The 21,175-nt window shown below is 42.1% G+C and overlaps 1 long non-coding RNA gene across 1 annotated transcript; it reads left to right on the top strand.

Moving 5' to 3' along the window:
• Positions 1 to 2,684: 2,684 nt before the first annotated feature.
• LOC134145738 (uncharacterized) lies at positions 2,685 to 6,723 on the top strand. The gene is made up of 2 exons (XR_009959673.1): positions 2,685 to 2,769; positions 6,473 to 6,723. It is a non-coding gene; the product is annotated as an uncharacterized LOC134145738 (long non-coding RNA).
• Positions 6,724 to 21,175: the final 14,452 nt, after the last annotated feature.

Here is a 21,175-nt window from a genome sequence, read left to right on the forward strand (position 1 = left end):
AAGGCTTGTATGTGTCCCATATTGGAGGCCTTGATGTGCTTCTGTGTCAGAAGTGGCTGTCATGCTCAGATGGGAGCTCTCGCTGGCAAGTAGCTGGCTCCTGCTCAGGGTCACCTCGATCGTCGGGCTGATCTTCAAAGAGAGACAAGTAAGCCGTGGTGAGCCATTGGAGCACCTCATGAGACAGCCCCACATGGCAGCAGTGCAGTGAAGCATGAGCCAGTTCAGGGACTCTGCTTCAGAGCCTTGTTGAACATGGACTTTGGTCCCTGGAGTGCCGCTGAAATGCCGTGTAGCTACTCAAGAAGGTCTTGAGTGGCAAGTGGGCAACAGGGTGAGCCCAGTGCCAGTCCTCTGCACACTGCTGGTCAGAGCCACTCAGGCCTGGCCACACAACAGACAGGGTCTGTTATTTGGGGAAACGGTTCTGGTGTGTATGTTTTTAAACATTAGCTGACTATCTGGGCAAATCATTTTCCAGCTATGGGTGTCTCACAAAATGTTTGCTCCCATCTTTTATTAATGGCTCTTTGTGACTCGGGATGCCTGGCTGCTCACCCAATGTTGCTGCTGATCCCCTAAGCAAACGACGGCGTTTCCTGGCTTGCGTGAGTTGAATGGCGAGCGGTGACTAATGAACAGCTGGTATGAATTCCTGACGCTCCTGGAATCCAGAAATATTTTGATGAATTCTGGCAGTAGTCCAAATATTTGCAAGTAATGACTAAGGTGGTAATGAACCAGAGCTGAATGGCTTATTCATGTTCAGAGGTTCAGAAGTTTATTCCTGCGTATAGTCAGCGTCTCTGGCCCAGTTCTGGTCCCCTCCTGGGGTCTGGAAGGCAGCAGGTGGCTGGGCATGCTACAAGTGCTGCCGTGGGATAGCAATCCCCCATAGGACCAGCGCTCTGCTGTGCCACAGGCTTACTCCATCTCAAGGCAGCCAAGACTTTTGACACATGTAGGGGCTTCAAGTCCTTTCCTAGCTGTATGGCAAAGCATGTAAACAGCTTTACAGAGCTGACCCAAGGAGTATAGGTCCCTACTTGAGGCAGAAGCTGAACCTCAAATTAGGAAACATGGGGGATATCAACTCGTTAAAGGAGCAGCGCAGGGAAGACTCTCTGACTCTTCTGGATGAACGAGACGAAGAAACTGTCAGGCCAGCCGGGACTAGAAAATTTTGGCTTAGGTAATTTCAAACTGGAAAGAGGATTATTCTCTGGAAATACATCATATGGATAAACAACAGAGAAGGAAAGGAAAAATCTATCAGCCATGCTGAGTACAGAAAGTAATATATTAAGTATTAAGCTACTGAAAATTTCAGGCCATCAGAGTTATATCCTGGACCAATTCTTCAATAGATGCAGTGGGATAAAATTTTATCCAAGGTTAAGTGAAAACTTGGCATGTTTCTGAAGTGATTTCATATAGCTGCTTGTGATAGCAGAAAGTATATAGAACAGGACCCTCTTGTCCTAGCTCCTATTTTTATAAATGGTAAATTGATGTGTTTACAGATGCTGATAGACACCAAAAGATCTTGGCCTATTCTACTGGGTCTTCTTCAGAAATTGGATGTAGGGTCTTTTAAGCATATTTGAATCTGTTACCTCTTAATGAGGCATACGCTAGATTTATGTCAATGCCATGCACTGATTTCATCAGGGTTTCTCTTGATTTGCACAAACAGAAATACGATTAGCACATCCCTCAGGCAGTCTTCCTGTATGGCTAGGTAAGTATCTGGCTTGTCTTCCAGTCCTCCTGGGAAGGCAGATGCATTTAATATCTCTGAAGAGAGGTATATAGCCCAGGATGGGCTAGGAATGCTTACTCACACATTTTCTTCGGTAAATTCATGCAGGCATCTCAAATTAAAGTAAGTGCAGCCCAACAAATGGCCTTGCTTTCCCTTTCCTTTCTTTGAAAGGGATTTATTCTAATCATAAATGAATTTAATTGACAGGCAAAACCACAGATGGACGAACATGAAAGATTGATGTAGCCAGATGGAATTGTGTTTGTTTTAATCCACAATCAGTAGGCACAGCAGCGACAGCCTTTTCATGCTGCTTTACAGGAATCAAGCGCTCTGAAACTTGATTAGAATTATGTCATGAGAAATAAATAACCCAGGCAGAGCCAAAGATAAGAGAGTGCGAAGCAATGGCAGTGAAGCACTGCTTCAGGGGAAAACATGCTTCTAGAAGTTGTTGAATACAGCAAACCCAAAAGCTGAGAGGAATAAATTCAGACGGGGGAGCTTGCTGGCTGCTGTTGACCCCCCCAGCAGTCAGTGGGGAAGGTCTCCGAAGCATGCAGGGGTAGCGAGTAGGTCTGTGCACACCAGCACACATGTATTTGCACACATAGCATGTGCAAGAAAGGATCTTTAGATACCTTAGTAAAGCAGTCTGGGACATCCATGACGAAAGTAGGGAAAGTGGAGGAGGTTCGGGGCTTTTTCCTAGAAATCAAAGCCCAGAGAGGGTAAAGTCTGAGCTGAGCAGTGATCTGTGCCGGGCTCTGCTCATGTCCCAGTGCTGCTTATGGCCACAGAGCTGTCTGCTGGAGGAAAACGCAGGCCTGAAATAGCAACAGGTATTTCCTGACGAGTGCCATTTCTTCTGCTGCTATGATGGCTAGCCCCCCCCTCTTTGCCCCGTGTGCAAGAGCCTGTCCTGGCAAGCAGCACCAAACACGTGGCCCTGATGGCTTCAGACGGACGCAGACCCCGCGGGCCCTGGGACTTCTCCAAAGCAGGTTAGCAGGGCCGGGGGCAGATTTCCATCTCCATTCAGAGATTTGGGGTCAGGCCACAGTTTGCTTGTGTGAACCCCTTTTTTGTTTGTTCACCGCTAGATGTGGAAAAAGAAATCCCAGTGGCTGATGAAGTTCTCTCTCCCCTCTGGAGCCCCTGAGGCTTTTGTCCCGAGCAGGCTATAGCTGTTAGCGCTTTCCAAGAAAAGCAGCAGTGTTTTGCTAAAAGTGCCGGCTGGCAGCAGGTTGGCATTGGATTTCTTTGTTAAATGATGACAGAGCTTACGTTTTTTGGGAGAAAGAAAAGTCCTATTGATATAATAATATCATGCCAGGCAGACAGCCCTGCTTGTGTAATCCCTTTGGAGCACAATGACGTGTTGCAGCTTTAGCATTGTTTCCAGCTGAAAAGTGGCTGCGATTTGCCTGGTCAAGGAAGTTATCCTGATTGACAGGTCTACAAAAGGAGACGGTCCGTGCTGCAGGCTGTGAGGCCCAGGGAGCCCACCTGAGGTCTGGAGGGGTGGCACAGGGCTGGAGGGAAGGGTCATCCTGCGCCCACCTCTCCCTCGCGTGGGTCGACAGGGTGCCGGGCTCCCACTCCCCCCACGCAGTGATGGGAGGAAAATCAGTTTTGCAAGCTTGAGACTTGCTGAGTGACTTCAGTATAATCAAAGGTGGGTGTTCGGGGGGGGTCTGAACAGAAATGGAGCTGCCTGCAGACTCCTGTGTGACTGCCAGGCACCCACGACCTTCCTGCAAACCTGCCTTATGTGCAGATTACAGGTGTAATGGATGCAGGAGCAGCAATGAAATATTGCACTCCTGGTGCTGCTCAGCTGCATAAAAAGAGTAAGGATGCAGGAAGGATTCGCAGCAAGGCTCTCTGGATTAAGCGATTTTTGCTGAAGGCCACACGGGCAGAGCGCAGAAGGAATCCACCCCAGAAAGGTGTTCCCAACCCCTCCAAGCCCAACCCTCTTTAAGGCTGATACTTTGATACATTTTCAGAAGCATGAGAATGCCTCTGCTTGAAAATGCTGTTTAGAAAGTGAAGTGCCTGCCGCAGCCAAGAGGGTCTCAGCCTGCAGCAGCTACGCTTTTCCATACATGCTTTGGCTCAGCCAGGATTATTGTTGAAATCCTGGTATTCTCATGAAATAGCAAAGCTAGTTTATAATTACAATAACAAACTCTTAATACCACTGAGACCATTTTTCCTTTTTTTTTTCATTCTCAGTGAGGCAATAGAAACACTCACTGACAATGAGATGTCCCTTTGCCTGGAGAGTTGTAACAGCTGAGAAAAGCTGTGCATTTTACAATACAATACACAGACAATTGCCAAAGTATTTGACAAGCATTTTCTTACTGGTGAGAAGTAGATATGGAAATAATAAGTAAATATTAGAATACTGCATATTAGACATCTCTGTCATTACAGTTTTCTGTCCTTATGCTAGTACACTGCCTCGTTCAATCAGATATCCTAGAAACCATAGCAAATGACAGAAAATGTGAGCAATGCTGTGCTAATTATGTACATTACTAACAAAGAAGAGCAAGCTTTTTTATGTTCAAATGAAAACACATTGATAGTTTCTGCTTATCTAGTATTAGCTATTAGCTGTAAGAGGAACTCTGATATTACTAAATCTGACAGCATTCCGCAAGCAGAATCAGACATTGCTTGCAAAAGCTTGATTTTCACTTTGGGTTTTTTAACAAATGGCTCTTGCTGTTTACTGGTTATTAAAAAGCCAAGTAGACTGACACTTAAAAGCGTGATGAATGTGATGATATTTCTTTGCAAAGAGTTAACAGATAGTAGTAGGCACCATGCTGTAGGCAGGAATTTGCCTTTGGTGTAGATCTGTAAATTGGCCCTTTACCTCTTCTCGCTCTTTTTCACTTTAGTACGAGCTTAAGTGAAGTTCAGCTGAAATAGGGAGGGGGTTGGGATTTCGAGACATTGACCACAGCTTGCTTTATGCTAGACACTGATTTGCTAGAAAAGATCATGGTCCTTGTGGATATTTTTGTCACTTGATGGTCTGAACCTCACAACAAATCAGGGAGTTTTGGAGTTGATAAACTTGGTAGCTGAAAATCTGCTGCAAAGTTTTATGTGGATATGTACTAAGTTTTCTCTAATTTTAGAGCATTTACTTTTGAGCAAAATATCATCTTCTATGTAAAGCGATTTATTACAACCACTTCTGTTGTAATGAAGTGGTTCTAATGAAGTCACCATCACTAAGGTGACTGCAAAACTTCTTCAGGGCTCAACTGAGCTACCAGCTAGGTGGTGATAGATCCAGCTCATCCTGAGATCTTATTGAAGCAGTTCACGAGTCTCATGCCAGCCCTTTTCAGAGAGTGAATTTCACCCAGATATGAGAAGTGGAATAGCACAAATGTGTGCAGGCATCAGCTGGTGAAGTAGGACAAAGTTTATGGGAAGGAAGAGAATAGCTCTCCTCTTGGGAACCTGACACCTTCAATCAACATCCTTCTCCAGCAAAAAGAGAGTTAGTATTTTAATGATCATAAATGAACAAAACGCACATTTCCCATCTGATTAAAAGATCATTTGCAGCAGCCCAGCCTGAACTACCAGCATTTGCTGTATGTGTTCAGGGGATGCTATTAGGAATTAGCGCTGTGCAGAGAGTCACCATAGATGTTCTGTAGCATCAAAGCCTCTCTCTGTCCCCTGAATAAGAATTTGGGGACCTAAATGCCAAGAAGTCCTATGCTACTCTTCAAAACCAGGGTGACTTTCCTCCTCCAAACTGAAAATGAGTGCAAAGCGTTCTGGAAATAATTAAATCCACTACTGCTCCAGATGGTCAGAGCTGCCAGACTCTGACCTGGCTGGGGCAGTCGCTGGTTACTGGGAGAAGTGCATGACCTGCAGTCTCTGACACAGCTCCTAGCTAAGACAGAGAAATTTTGGACAACTTTCCACCCAGTTACTGACCAGGCCTGAACACACTTAATTAGTGAGATCTGATGAGTACAAGCCTTCAGGTTGTGTTAGTCTTGCTTCTAAATTTGGACACACACATTGAACTAGTGATACAGGATTTACAAGCACCATGTAAACAGGATTAGACTTGGCTTGCAAAACGTTGACTTATTCCTTGTCTAAGGGAAGAAGAGAGAGCAGGGAAACATATGATATAGCAGATACTGCTTACAAAAATGGCTAGTAACACTAAAAACACACCTTTCAACATACATCTCTGAGCATGTAAAGACATAGTGTGCCTGGGGTCAGCACTTGCAGGTGAGACAAGGCACCTAGGAGGTCAGGGGTGCTCAGCCCCTGCTGGAGAAGGAGCCTGCTGATGGCCTATGCCCAGCACAGACCTGAGACAGGTCAGGAAACCCAGCACCAATAGGGGAGTTGGTAAAATCCACCTAGGCAAAACCTCCATGTGGAAGAAAAAAAAAAAAAAGGATGAGTCCAGGGCTCTGGCTGTTCTCAAGATCTAGATCTCCTGTCACTGGATGTTGGTGGTGATGGACCAAGCAGATTAGGTGCGTCTGGCCCCAGGGGTCACAGCAGCCCTGGTGCTGCCCTGCTGCAGCCCACAATACAAGCACATTGGTGGAGGAGCTCTGGAGGAAAGAAAATACAGGAGTCTTCTACTCAGTGATGTGATACAGCATTTTATCTAAGTGTTTTCTATCTCAGCAGGAGTGCAGAGAGAATGCATGAAACTTGATGGGTCTGCAGATACATCAGCACTCACACCTATGCACTGATGGATGTCCACAACTTCTTATGTTGCATGTGTCTCAAGTATGGTTTCATGAGAGAGATTGAAGCTTTGGGGAGTTTGTGTAAAGTTCAATCTAGCACATGGGAATCCAGATTCTGATCTGATCTCTTGGCACTTTTCTGTATAAATATTAAATAATAATGATTTGTTGTGCCTCTGAATGTAATCATGGATGTCTCCCCAGTTGTGCAGTATGGTGACATGGATGTGCTCATAAATATGTGTTCACATCATTGCTGTCCTCAGCAGTAACCTCCCTGAGCTAGCCAGAATTCCTTCGTCTGTATTTCTTTGTGTTTTAAAAATCCCTTATGTACTGTTTTATCCTCCTTTCTTTTTCTCTTGTATCTGAAGGCATTTTGGGACTGGAGTAGGGTGCTTAGAAGAAACCTTCCAGCTGATGAAAAAAAAGACAGTATTTAATTTAGTTACTTTCAAGCAATCCGGTAAAGCCATCCAGACTTTTGTTGCCAAATAGGATCATTAAGGCTAGAAAGCTTTCATATACTAGTCCCATTGTTCCGCTGAGTTATTTGCTATGCACTTAGAGCAGCCTGTAAAGTGTTTCTGCCTATATATAATGAGAAGGAATTTTACACATGTAAAGAATTCCCCATGCTGCAGTTTACAGATATGATTCAACAGTTCTTGCCTCAGAGAACTTAACAGAGAAATATCTTAATCCTGAAAGGTATCTAAGATATTATAAAAGGGGTTAGCAATGACAATGAGAACTTAGGGCTGGCCCACTTTTGAGGACTCATTCAGCCTGCTACAATGAAAGAAGAGCTTTAACTTTGGGAACGAGTGCTCAACAGTCTTGGAACAAAGTGCACAAAAGCCAAAACATCTCCTGGAGAGTCTGAAAAACATCCTCTTGTTCTCTTTACATGTTTTTTCCTCATTCAAAAGTGATTCCAGAGGAACTTGTTGAAGTGGCTTGCTGTGAAGGCTTTTCATACATAATTAAAAAAAGATTTTTATGGACCTCCATATCATAAAATGGGAAGGCCCATCATCTGAAATGTTTTTTTCTTAGTTTGATATATATGTCCATATAAACACAGACCTCTCTGTTTTTGGGGGGCATTTTTCTGCCGCTTTTGCCCAGTCAAGTTTTGTATTTCCTTGTTGTCAGTCTTTCTGAATCCATTTCAAATTCAGTCCTGAAAATGAATAAGACACTTGGAAGCAAATCATCCTTATTCTGGTTACTGCTGCAGTGTCAGAAGATGCAGCACCATCAGCTACAGTACATTCGTGCACAAGTGCAGTAACCACTCCAAACAATAGCTTTTAGCAGCAGTCAACCAGCTTTCAAATTTAAAGGCAATTCAAAATTACAAAGGCATCTCCAGGAAGATCAGTATTTTCCATCCTGGAAGAAATTTCTATAGCCTATCTTAAACTACAAAATAGTTGAAGAAAAATAAATTGAACAGATTGTGCATTTTCACTGTCGTGCTTTTTTTTTTCTTTCTGTACATTTTTCGTACTTGAAGAACACTCCCTTGATAATAGTTTCGTAAGCCCGGGTCCTTGGAAACAGGCAGTAAAGCTTGTTCTCTGCTCTGCACTGCATGGTTAAAGGCAATTCCTGAATATAAGCTCGCGCCTGAGACCTGGACACTGGCATCCCTGGTGAAACTCCTGGAGGAATGTTTCCCAGGGAAAGACGGTCGGCTGCATGTGATTACCTCTGTTTCAAGACTGTCAAAATGTTTAAAAAACCTGAGGTGCACTTCTGCCTCCATCACTGATTGCAATCCCTTCTGCACAAAGTTTCCATTTCTCCTTCTAGTAACTAACTTCGTTGATGGGGAGGGAAGAGCTGGGGCCGCTGTTTAATTCCAACTGCAGATTCTGATTTTCCTTGCCTTTGACAAAGCACACATCCTCAAAATAAATAGGGTTATTAAGTGATTTACTGATTTTACATACTCTCTTGAAGTTTTCAGACTATAGCTTTGCTGTTCAAATGCAGATATTTTGCAGGTGGGAATTGTGGGCAGATCAGCAATGACAGTCACTTCTTTGCTTCACTTCCTACTTGAGTCTCCCATCAAGGGCTGCATCTGTTTTTTCTTTTTTTTTTTTTTTTTTTTTGTCTTTATCAAGCTGGGCACAGGCTGGGGAACAACATGTGTCTTGCTCACTTACCCCAGACTTCAAACCATGTCAGCCAGCCATTTCATTTACATTCATTTAGTTTCTTTCTCTCTCTGCAACTTTTTCCATGAGCAGCTAGCTGCTTTCTGGGTCAGTGGGATGGTACCATCTGTCACTTGCCAATAGGTGAGCACACCTGGATGTAAGTCTTTTAGGCCTCAATTTTAGCAAGAGGTCAGTTCCTCCAGCTCCCTGGACAGACTGCATATGTTATAGGGAGCAATGTAAAACCTAGATCAATATTTTTGGCTTCCTTTTCTCCAGTTATACTTTCCAGAAGTGAATGGCAGAATGAATTCTGCCTGATCATTTAAATCTCCACATTAGCTTTATGCAATTTTCTGTTGGTAACACGTCCAAACTTAGAATTTTCTGATGAATTCATTGCCATCCTCCTCTATTTCCTGTTCATTAATGAAGTCCTTAAAAACTTTTCATTGGCTTTCAATATGATTTACTGCTTTCATGACTAAGGGAGACTATTGGTGGGTCAGGTATATCTTCACTGTGGCCTGGAACATCTTTTCATCCCCATAGTTTAAGTCCTGCCTACAAGTTAGACTACTTACTAGGGCAAAAGAATACAACAATGCAGCTTTAGACATCCATGTGTTGATATACTCCTTCTTACTTCCCTTCCTGCTGAAACAAAGGTTATTTCTTTGTGACTGTACATCTCCAAAACACTTTAGCCAGAGCCATGAGTCATTTTGCCCTTTCTGATCCTAAAGACTAAATGTGAATAAGTCAATTAGAGGGAATGCAATTCAAGCTTCCAGGTTGTATAAAAATTCTAATATCAAGACATAGGTAGCAAAGACAAAATACATAAGCTCCTTAAAGATTTCCTATGTCTTGCACCCGTCTCATTAGAAGCAAGAATGCCTCTTGCCTGTGGTGACAAATTTATTCAGCATTGCCCTTGTTGGGTGCTTTGTGTGAAAATCTATCCGTTCTCCAAGCTGTACATACGGTAACAACATTCAATGGCAGTCAGAAAAATGGCTCTTGGTAAACACGAAAACCTAACCTTGGAGTTAGGTTTAGTTCAGTTGGTTAGAGCATGGTGCTAATAATGCCGAGGTTGTGGGTTCAATCCCTGTGTGGGCCACTTGTTTGAGGGCTGGACTAGATGATCTCCAGAGGTCCCTTCCAACCCTACCAATTCTATGATACTCTGTTCTATGAAACAGCACTTCATATCCTTTCTTGCTGAACTAGCCTAGGGAAATTTCAAGAGGCATATTACATCCAAAGAGCAGGGTGAGGAGCAGAAGCTAGACTAGGAAACGCAGGGAGTGTTCAGAAGGATTCAGAAATGCCCTGTGCATCACTCCAGCAATGCAAAGGAACAGGCAGGATCTCATGCTGGGCTATGCCAAATATAATCACAGTGTATCTCAATGCACCTGGATTTTGAAAGGCAAAATGCAGAACAGTGAAATGCCTTTATTAAAGCAAAGATTAATGTCTGTTTCCTTAATTTTTGTTTTCACACAAATACCTTGATGAGGATTGCCTGGTCAAGCCAAAAGAGAAAGAGGAGAATCACTCTGAAGATTAGACCCTGAATCCTAAAACTGGATAGTCAGCTTCTTGGTAGACAAAGCGTGTGTGCGCTATGTTGATAGCCGCCTTGCATCCTTTCGAGCAACTGCGGTTTCATTATAGTATCATACGACCCCCTACTGGCCTCATTTTTTTCCTGAGCATTTCTCGTGCTGCCAATCATTCTGTTTCGCCCCCTCGGCATTCTTTACCCAGTCACCCCTCACAAGCTCTCCTTCCTGAGGAAAAAAGCAACCGTTTCAGGAAAAGCTGGTTGTGCGTCAACTGGAGGCGCCCGGCATTATTCAAGCCCCGTTACACGGGCGGCGGTGATCGCCGGCAGAAATTGACTGTATCTCAGGCTAATGAGTTGTCAGAAATTCGGCTCCGTCCCTCGCCTCCCAGGCAGGTTATTATTATGAGGGCTGTCAGTGGTGGGCGAGGATGGGGTAAGCAATACATTCTGCAGCCAGCGGGGAGCTGCGAATGTGTTCGCCCAGGATCAGCGGGGTGCTGTGGGAACATGCCTGCCCTGTGAGCATCCACCAGGGACTACCATTCAAGCGAGCGCTGTGGGTTCATGGCGAGCGCGGGGAGCTTGCCGCTAATGTATGCCCTAATGAGTCGGCCGAGGGTGTTCTGCCTGCCTGAATGTCTTTAGTGTGGCAAAGCGGAGTGGACATTCCCATACAATAGTGGGCTTAAATTCAGCTTCTCACCGACGTCTAATTCATGGGCGGAACGGCTTTTGTGATACCTATAGAACAGAAGTACAGTAGGTCACTTCACTGACTAATTGGAGCTGACAATTGCATATCTATCCATACCTCAGACCCATTTGCACGCATTTTGAAACAGAGGCATTTCTTCTTTCCATATGTGGCCAGCCATTGAGAAGACCAAAAAGATGTGTATCTTTTTTGCACTTTAGACACTCACAGAGCGTTGCAACTAAAGCTGATATATCCTGGCAGTGACTTTTTCACTTCCTGAGTGGCAGGTAGAGCAGTAAACATTATCTTTCTGGCTTGCATCTTCCACCCTTTAAACGATGCCTCCTTTCCCCCACCAATTGTTTCATATCTCTGCAGGGAACAGACTGGCACCCTCTTCTTGTTTGCAAGGCGCCCCACAAAGCAGACCCTCAACCTTGCGTAAGTCTTCCAGGTGCCATCATAACACCAAAAAAATAGTAACAACAATGGTCATAATAATCAAAAATATTCCTGCTTTAGAAATGAGAACAAATAAGTTGCACAACTTGCTGAAGGCCACTTACTTGATCAGTAGCAAGGGAAGGCCAGAACCTAACCCCATACCTACAATGACAGATTACGTCCAAACTGCCATGTGTTTTAGTCTATTGGGGCATAGTGTGAACATCTGTTATTATCAACAGTTTATCTACTGGCTGGTGCAGCTGCAGTGGTTGCCTTTGAATATATACCAAGTCAGTACTAATTCTTCCACTTTAATTAGGCGCATAGCATCTGAAAAAGAAAAGTCTCCAAATTCTCAGTGGAAAACAAACAGGTACTTTGGAGCACTGTGCTGAGTAAAACTGGAGCTTTCTCTTTCTTCAGGACACCATTTTCTCCTCAAGAACATCAGCCACAGAGCTAAACACCATTCCCACATATGGCGTGCTCTGGGAAGAATTAGCTGTGACTTGTGATACCTTGGGGGAATTATATTTTTAATAAATGCTTGTTTTTATCCCTTTGTCATGCTGAAACCTTCAGGCTTTCTCAGTGCAGCCTTCATCTCAGTTAACAGTCTATTATGGAATTATATAACTAAATTATTGGCTTTTTTCCATTCACTGAAGGTTTATTCCACATGGAATCAGAAATGTAGAACATGATAGAATTGCCTGATCAGTACTTTATACTAGGAGTGAAGGAGAATGCAAATGCCACTTGGATTGAGACAAACATACTTTATGCATTGACCCTACTGGCCCAGAGCAACTTAGTTGTTCTCGATTTGATATGGAAATTTTCTAAGATGCTGTAGTAATAGAAAGCAGTGTAAAACCACATGGAAATAAAACAAAGACGAGGCAAATTACTATGATTTTTTTCTAAACATGTTAATTAAGGATATTATTTTGCTTGGGACACAAAAATCTACTGTCTTTTTGCTCTTAAAAAGAACAATGGCCCACTGGAAGTGTGGGAAATATGTTTTAAAAAACGCAGTAAATGGAACACACGTCAGTAAAGACAGCTCAATTTCGTTCCGGTGGTGTGATCACAAAAACATTTTCTACCATGCAACTTTTAATTAGTCTCGCAAAAAATTATTCTGCTTCACTTATACAGAGTACAGTAAATGGCTACGTAAATGCATAAGGAATTAAATAAATATGCTTTGTTCAGATGTGGTGACCTTTGGGAGAAAAAGATGATAAGAGAATGAAGTTTCTTTCTGTTACCCCTTGTATTTATCGTGTAGCAAGTCAATGTTCCCTCATGAAATACAGTAATTATGATAAAAAATAAACTCAAGTGAACTTCTTCACTTCACACTTCAACAATCTTCTGGCCATACAGACGCATTCATGCATGTATGGCTGTCATTTCCAATCCAGACAATTTTTGATAAGCTTTAGCTATTTTGAGGTGCTGCCAGTTTGAGTGACAACCTTGATACCTGCAACTAAATGGTTAATCTGTTCACCATTGTGAACGTAATCAGTGGTCTCAGACACAGAAGAATCCCACATTTTTCTGAAATAAAATGGTTGTTAGTAAATATAAAGTATATTTACACATATATGTGGCACTTAAAAATATCTGTCCACATGTAGTGTATTGTCTTCACTGTTCTGTGGCATCACATACATTTGTAATACATATATTAAATAAAGAAAATATGGAAAATATAACATATTCTAAAAATTATATCAAATGGATTTGCCTTTTCTATAAAAACAAAAAATATTAAGTGATGCTTTTCATTACAAACAATATATTACATTACATTTCAGATGTACAATGCAAGGCTTAGTCATTTTTGCAGTATGAAATTGTAATATAATTTCGCATACAATTCCCATGGAGTGTGCTTAGGGGCATTCCATCCTTGCAAATGCAGTGATTACTCCCATCCTGCTGTTATTTAAATATACTTGGAGATGATGTGTACTTCCAAATGTGAATGAAGCAAAAATAGTGAAACCAAGCAAAGGTATTTTGTTTCCCTCATTTGCTAAAGACATTACAGCTCTGATCAATATGTGCTTAACTTGCACCTTTTAGCCCATTATCTGAGGTTGGAGTCAACTTGGCAACATCACAAATGTCGCATTTTTTTTAATTTGTAAGAGCTATTGTAAGCCCATATATTTCCTCAGCATCAAAACCGTAGTATTTTCCATTTATTTGTAATTTCCTAATGTTTACCGTTCAATTAAAAAAAGTCCAATTTCACACAAATAAACTTTTTATATTCAGAATAAACTCACTGAAATTCTGCCCAAATATGGGGCTGCAAATAATGGACCCATAAAGATATCATACGAATGCCACATCAGAAGAACACAAGATACCTCCAAAGATGACTCAGGAAATAAAGGTTCTTAGGTCTGGTAGGTGTCACTCACTTAACCTACAAAAAGCAGAGAGAAAAATCATTAAGGACTTCACCAACATGGCCTGTGGGAAAACTCCTCCCCAGGTAACTTCAGCCATTTACTAAATGATGAAGAAGTATCACAGCAGCCAGGTATCTGAGCACCCTGCTCTGCAGATGGGTGCCATGTGTGCAGGGAGCTGAGGCCGTGCGCTGCGTTTTTTTTCCCCCACCACGACCAGGGCCCTCAGAGCAAACTCTGGCAGCCCATGTTGGGTGGCGTAGGGCCTGGTGCGCCCAGACCCTGCCACCAGGACCTTTGCCATGAAACGGGCACTTGCTGGTGGGAGGAGACCCATCTCTGAAGGCAGCATAGCCCACAGTCCTCCTTGTCCCAAGGCAACGACTGTGGCCACCTTCCCCTTGGTGTGGGCCTGCACTGGGCAGACAGAGACCTGCCTTTGCAGCTGCACAGCGTGCACTGCAAATTTCAGAATTTTGCACTAATAAAATGCTGTGTTTTTCCCCTGATAGTGCAGTCTGGAGGGGCATATGAATTGTCATGCAGTTGAATGTACCTTGAATTATGTTATAAACTACTTAATGTAAAATAATACTTCCATTAAAGTTCTTGGGGTCACAACACAGTAGTACTGCAAATTAAACAAGATTGTTTCTCTTGTTTCTCTGCAGATTTGACATCTATTGTGAAATAAATCTTTAATTGTATCATTTAACCCTGTAAATCCCCTTTCCCAGAGATAAAACATGGTAAGAGGCTCTTCTTGGAGCATTTAAAGCAAGAACCCACAAAGCCACAGATGAGCTGAAGTGTTTTGTGTCCCATGCACAGAAGCATGTAAATCCATAAAGTGTCACAGGTATGAACTAGTCTTTTCCCCCTTCTAATTATGTATCTTTAACAGCTGTCAAAACAAGTAGTCACTTGCCATATATAAAGTGATCAGAAATACGGTATCAGTTCATTGCAATCTACAACTGATCAAAACATTAAGGATAATTTTAGAAACATAACACCTGCCAGAAAATATTCAAAATTATGCATGGATATTCTGAATGTTTATTGACTGTATAGCAAAAACTCCAGTATTTCCATATCTAAGCCCGCATATGTTATATAGAATCTATATTAAATGTATCTGTTTATTAATGAGGAAGGTAATACCAGTATTAAGGTTACGCATTTTCCATTCTAAGCTCTTTTTCTTTAGCTGCTTATAACTTTGGCAAACTTTAACTGTTTGTGTAAACATTTACAGGAGGCAGATCTCTAGAAAAGCTTTCCTGGAAGCAGGAAATATCTGCACCAAGCTGATATTTTTCAAGAAAATTTCATCCAAGGTCACATCCCAGAGTGGTGCTTGGGAAAACATAGGTTACTTTTCCCTTGTTTAAAACAAACATAGCATGTTTCTTCAGGAAAAACTATAATGAGCTCTGGAGCAAAGACTTGAATGTAGTAATAAATGTTAAGGGTTATACTTTCGCTATACTCATGAAAATCGGCTGAAATAATGCTGTATGCTAATCCTTGAGTATAGCCTAATCCTCCAAAAAATCACAAATTGCATGTGCTGTTTGGAACGAGCTGGATCAGATACCAGAATCTGTTTGTTGGCAGGGAAGCAGGCTTATTTCAATTGTTTTTATTACTCAGACTAACTTAAGTATCTCTATCCTGCATTTCAGTAAACAGTATGGTCAGGGCCTAAGGTCTTCTTGACTCACCTGGTCAGTACCTACACTTACAAGTATATTTGTCACTGCATTCCTGCACAGAATTGTAGAACAGCTGTTGTTCATCTCTAGGCCCTATTACAAACACACGTTTCTGCTTAGCTGTTTGGCCCTCCCCGTTACCTGCGGAGTAATTTGCCATTGTAGAAATCATCAGACAGTGGCTGGAAAGAAACCGAGCAATGGGCTGAAAATGCCTTGTACGTACCAAAAAGAAACAAGAAGCAACATGAGAAGGATGCCCAGTCAAGCACTGCTCTGGAAAAGAAAGGTACCAAATGGCAGCAAACGGATCTGAGACTCTTCAATGCTGCTGAGGCCACCCATGCCCCAGGGTATGCAGACAACAGCGGATGCTGTCAAACACCGTAAAGCACTTGAAGGGAGCAGTATGGCAGTGGGGTCAAGTGGGTATGCAAGGAGCACCAGAACTTGCTAGCACGTCGGGAGTGCAAAGACCACTCATTGCAACTCTCCAGGCTCTCAGTGCCCAAGTAAGGTAGCAAATGGCATCTCAGCTGCCTCCTCAAAAACATCTGCCAGGCAAAGAGAGGCCAAGTGCTATCTTCTGTGCATTTAGGAAGAAAAATATTTGTTACATAAATGAACTAAGATAGAGCACCTATCAAAACAAAAGCAGAAATAGCCAACTAAATAACACTCTAAAACATTACAGAAAGTACTTACGTGACAAAGCAAGATCAATGTCTAATTATTCTTATGGCTAGAAATGAATCATGTACAGCAGGTTTCAGTGAGCATCACTGCTATTAACACAATGCAGTGGATACTTGACAGACTAAATATCCAAGATACTGATGATCTCTTGGAGCATCCTACCTTGCATTTTGAAAAAAAAAGGCATTTCTGTGGTGACACACTACACCTAGCACATACAGCTGGGCACTACCCTAAGAAATATGCAAGGTAAGGCACTAATGATTTAGGGAAGATTGACATAAAATCAGCTTATACAGCTACAGCAAAGCAGGATTTGTATCAGATGACAAGTTTGGGTTCTAGAGCCATGTTGAACCATGAGATTTTGAGTTACTTTTGCTCTGAGCATGCGGCCATCTGTTGTGCTGTCTGCACTGCACATTCAGTCCTAATTCACTGACCACCCACACCTTAATTCCTAGTTCCTTCCTATCTTGAGCATGTTAAGCCTATTGGGGTTCTAGAGTCTTGCCCACTTACACAAGCTTTGAACTCCCGCCTATGTTTTAGGTGGGCAATGGGACACTCAGAAGTTCTGGCAGCTAATTGTTGAAAGTTGGCTGCATTAATTTTTTTCTTCCACTCTGCTCGATGGGGAAAGTTTATACCAATATGTTTGACTTTACAGTGGACCCTAGCTTTGGACAAGCCCTCACAAAAGCGTGACCATTTTAGCTGAGAGGCAGAAGTCAGTGGTCTCAGATGCAAGGTGGTGTTTGCTGTACCCCAACTGGCACATGGGTCCCAGGCTCAGGTTCAAGTCAAACATGAAATACAGACATAGCCTCTGGAACATTTTCAGGGTACAAAGGATTTGGGTTTTTTTTATCTTCAGCCCCTTCACGCAAAAGAGATTTCCTTACCCTGCTGCCCCAGGATCAACACTGGCTCGCCAGGGAGAGATCTGTAAAGAGCAAACAGCCAGACAGACTTTGCGGAGGCTCCAAACACAAATCACCCTTCACTTCAGCTACCACAAGAATAGATATATTTGGTCAAAATAATAGAACTACAACACACTCCAAGCTTCATTATTTAACAGAGGGAGTATAGGATATAATTGTCCATACAGCAGCCATTTAGCCTTGATGACTCAAGACTTTCTTTAGGGCCTGTGTTCCTATTTCTCTGCCTCATCTCTCCAAAACATTGCTTCAGCTCAGAGAGAGGTTTTGTTAGAAGTTGAAAATTTCTGGATTTGGCTTTTTCTTTTAATCCAGAAGGGTTTCTTTCTCTTTCTTTCCCCTCCACTGGTAATTTCCTTCTGCTATTTCTTCAAATAGCAAGTACATCTCTTGTACGTCTAGTCTCTCTTGACTGTGATCCCTTGGTGATCGATGTTGGATGGGTACCCAACTGCCCTGTAGCTTAGCCACTGCTTCCTTCCCCCCCCTCTCCCCAAGGTACACTGTTAAAAATGAGGTTACTCTCTTTGCCAGGATACCTGTTTGTCCAAGATTTCAGAGCATGAATAACAGATAATTAAGGCTTAGAATATTGTCAGGTCTGTAACTCCACCATCGAAATTTCAGCCACAGATAGAGGTTAAAAAAAAATAATAAAAAAATAAACAAGAAGGATATAAACCTCATAGCTGAAATGGAGTTCGCTATCTAACACAGAGTGTCTCCAACATCAGCCAGATTTTCTGAGCTCTGCTCAGACGGATTTCTCAAAACACAGACTCTTGAACCACTTCTGTGATTTGAAGCCAGCTATTAGTTTCTATTGAGATGTTTGTGTGAAAGCACAGTTTCCAAATTCCTTCTGCACAATGCTTGATTCCCCCCTTCTTTGACACACACAAGAATTCCACTTTATTATTTATACAGATCACTTTGTTTTCCTCAGTACATAATTTCAATTCCAATTCATTAATGTCAAAACACAAAGAAAAAACAGCACATAAAGCAACAAAAGTTTGCCAAAACCAGAAGATAACAGCTGATAATTAAGGAAGTCCCATTATTTCTTGGCAGAGGAGTCTGTGTTTTCAGAGACACATTTTTAAAGGGCCTCCCTTCAGTGTAGCTGCATAACTCACATGAATACTATTTGTACAAACAAATAAAGGTTTTCAATATCCATAAAAGAAGGCACTAATGTTCTCATAATTTCTATATAATACCCATTAAATAGCATCAGAACACTCCTCCTTCTCATCAGCACAGCTCAGTCCGGTGAAAGGTTCACCACAGAGCTGCCGGAGAAAACCTTCTTGTGGGGAGCACAAGATTTTAATAAATCCATCAAGACACGAGCCTTTGTTAGCATAGCACTACTGCTTCCCAAATCTCTTTTCATACCAACATCACTATGTGGGAAAAAGGCTCTGTTGCCTGTGTTGATCTGAAACCAGGCCATGTCCATCTTCACAGTTCACCTCTGCCGCCCGCACTGGAAGGAGTCCTTTAGAGCACAATCTTCACTCACTGTGCAAGTCCACTCCAAAGGGATGTTTGCATCCCCCTTGTGTTTCCTCAGATTCATATACTAGCCGTTGCTGGGCACACAGGGCTCATTGCAAGTCTCTCTTTGTGTTTATGGTTCACCCACGTATTTCCCTTCAGTTGGTGCCAAGTGCTACTGTAGCCCTGTTCAGCTAGAGTTTGATCTCACTATCTTCTAGATCATAGTCCTGATCCATAGTGAAGGCCTGTGATGGATAGTTGTTGCCTCATATATGGAGACTAGATCAAAGACAGAATTATTAAAAAGAAAAGAAAACAAGAGAAAATATGTTTTACTGGCAGTGATCTCTATGTAAGTCAGCTGCTTGAAGAAAAACTTTTCATTCTGGCAAAGCCCCAAAAGGTCAGGTGTATTTGTCATGGGAGAATGGTGGACAGCACACACATTCTATCACATCAGTGTCCTGAGTAATCAAGAGCTGACAACTGATCCAGATTTTTCATATATATGCAAAATCTGCATTTCTTATAGAAAAAATATATTTTTAGACAAAAGTTTAATTTTCTCATTCTCATCAGATACGTTTTACAGAAAAATTGTATACAAGAGTCAATTTTATCTTTCGCTATGATTTATAATGGTAATTCGTCCATTATGCCTATTGCTGAAGAAAAACATTAATTTATTTCATTGCAAGATTAGTCCTGAGATTTAGATTCTCTTCATATTTTAGCACAGTTGCTACGGTAGCAAAACTCTCCCAGTGGTGCACACATCTTCAAAATTCTTCCAAGTCCATGAAAGTCTTAACCACTGTGTCCTCAAGAAATCAGAATAGAAAGACTGCCAGAAATCATCCCCCAGCCAGCACGACTGTAGAAAGTGTCTAGCTTAGGTTGAGGTGCCATACCACCTAGCATCTTCAAGATGCAGACACTGAGATCTGGGAGATCTGCAAGAGACAGGAAGGAGAATGGTATACTGCCAAGTTATCTTCACCTGGGAAAGGTTAGCATGGGAAGAGCAGTGAGTCTTTATACAGCTTTGTCAAGTACAAACCCAACAGAACCAGAGAGTGAAGTTCATCCTGTTGCGTACCACAGCTAATTCAGCACTGCTGCACTGGACTGACTTTCATGTAAACCTCTCGTCTGAAGGTGCAGTCTCCTGGTAGAGCTTCTTTTTCAGTAACACAGCTCTATCCACCTTAATTCATGGCTGTACCTTCATATCTTTTTTAAGTTCTCCGATTGCAACTGTCCACCTCTGTGGTGTCCGTGTAACGGCAAAGTTTGTGCTGCTACAGCTCCAGCAGAGATGAACTGTGTGATATCAACAGTAACTTGTTTGATGTAGTAGAACAGTACAGCAGAGCAGAACCCCATTTACACTGGTATATCATCAGGAAAAGGTGTAGGATGTTCAATATATCTGCAGTCCAAAAGTTGACACACTGGTAGCTCTAAAAGTTTTTCTAAGAAATGTGTTTATGACAGGCAAAATTAGGTTACTGCATGGAGGTCCCGTCTCAGCAAATTCAGCTCAACCAGGAAATATTTCTGAACAGCTCAGCTTTCTCTCAGCAATGAGAGCTGAACAGGAGCTAGCCTTCTCTGCTCAGTATTAGTGACACGGTGTGTTAATGATGCCAGTGAGCATTTGCACTTATACAGATAACACTGTCTAATGCATCCCTTCATCAGAAATGCTGCTGCCTTCGGATGTCCAGCTGCTTAATGTGTTTCCTTAAAAGCAAAGTGTAGGCAGTTGTGCTAAATTCCCACCCCTGAGCTGTAAAAGAAAATACTATCCATCCACCCAAGATTTAAGGTTTGTATTAATCTATGACAAAAACTCTTTCCTGTTCATTTCCTGTTGAGCAATAGTCTAAATATCCTGACTCAAAGGCAGAAAAGAATGCAAACTATTACTCGGCATGGGAAAATACAAAGAAAACAAATGGGGAAATGTGCTCCTGTGCTGAAGGTCAGGAGAAGACCCACGTAAGCAGACTGAGTCAAAATGATTTAGTCAGCAAAGTAAACAGCAAATTCCTTAAGGGGGGGGGGAGAAAAAGCTATTCAGTCTCCTGATTTACCAAGTTATCCAGTTATCTACATGAGATGTAGTCATGCATTCTATGCTTCCAGCAAAGTACTTCTTCCTGCCCTACCAACACACAAAACTGCTGCAGACGCAATATACAGTCAACAAGATCACTGATATGTGAATTCATGCACTGGTTATGAAACTAGAAGTCAAGCATTCCTGCTCTGTACTCTGGCTCCAAAATTGATGTCTATGGCCCTGCAAATTTGCTGTTTTTTTAATGATGATGATAGTTTTGTAAAAACTGTACTGAAATATTTATTCATCTGACAAAAGAACAGAGTGAATTAAAAACTGAATGTAATTTCTTCTGTATTACTTTGTAC

Source organism: Rhea pennata, chromosome 1 (genome assembly GCF_028389875.1).
Source record: "Rhea pennata isolate bPtePen1 chromosome 1, bPtePen1.pri, whole genome shotgun sequence".
Taxonomy (NCBI): domain Eukaryota; kingdom Metazoa; phylum Chordata; class Aves; order Rheiformes; family Rheidae; genus Rhea; species Rhea pennata.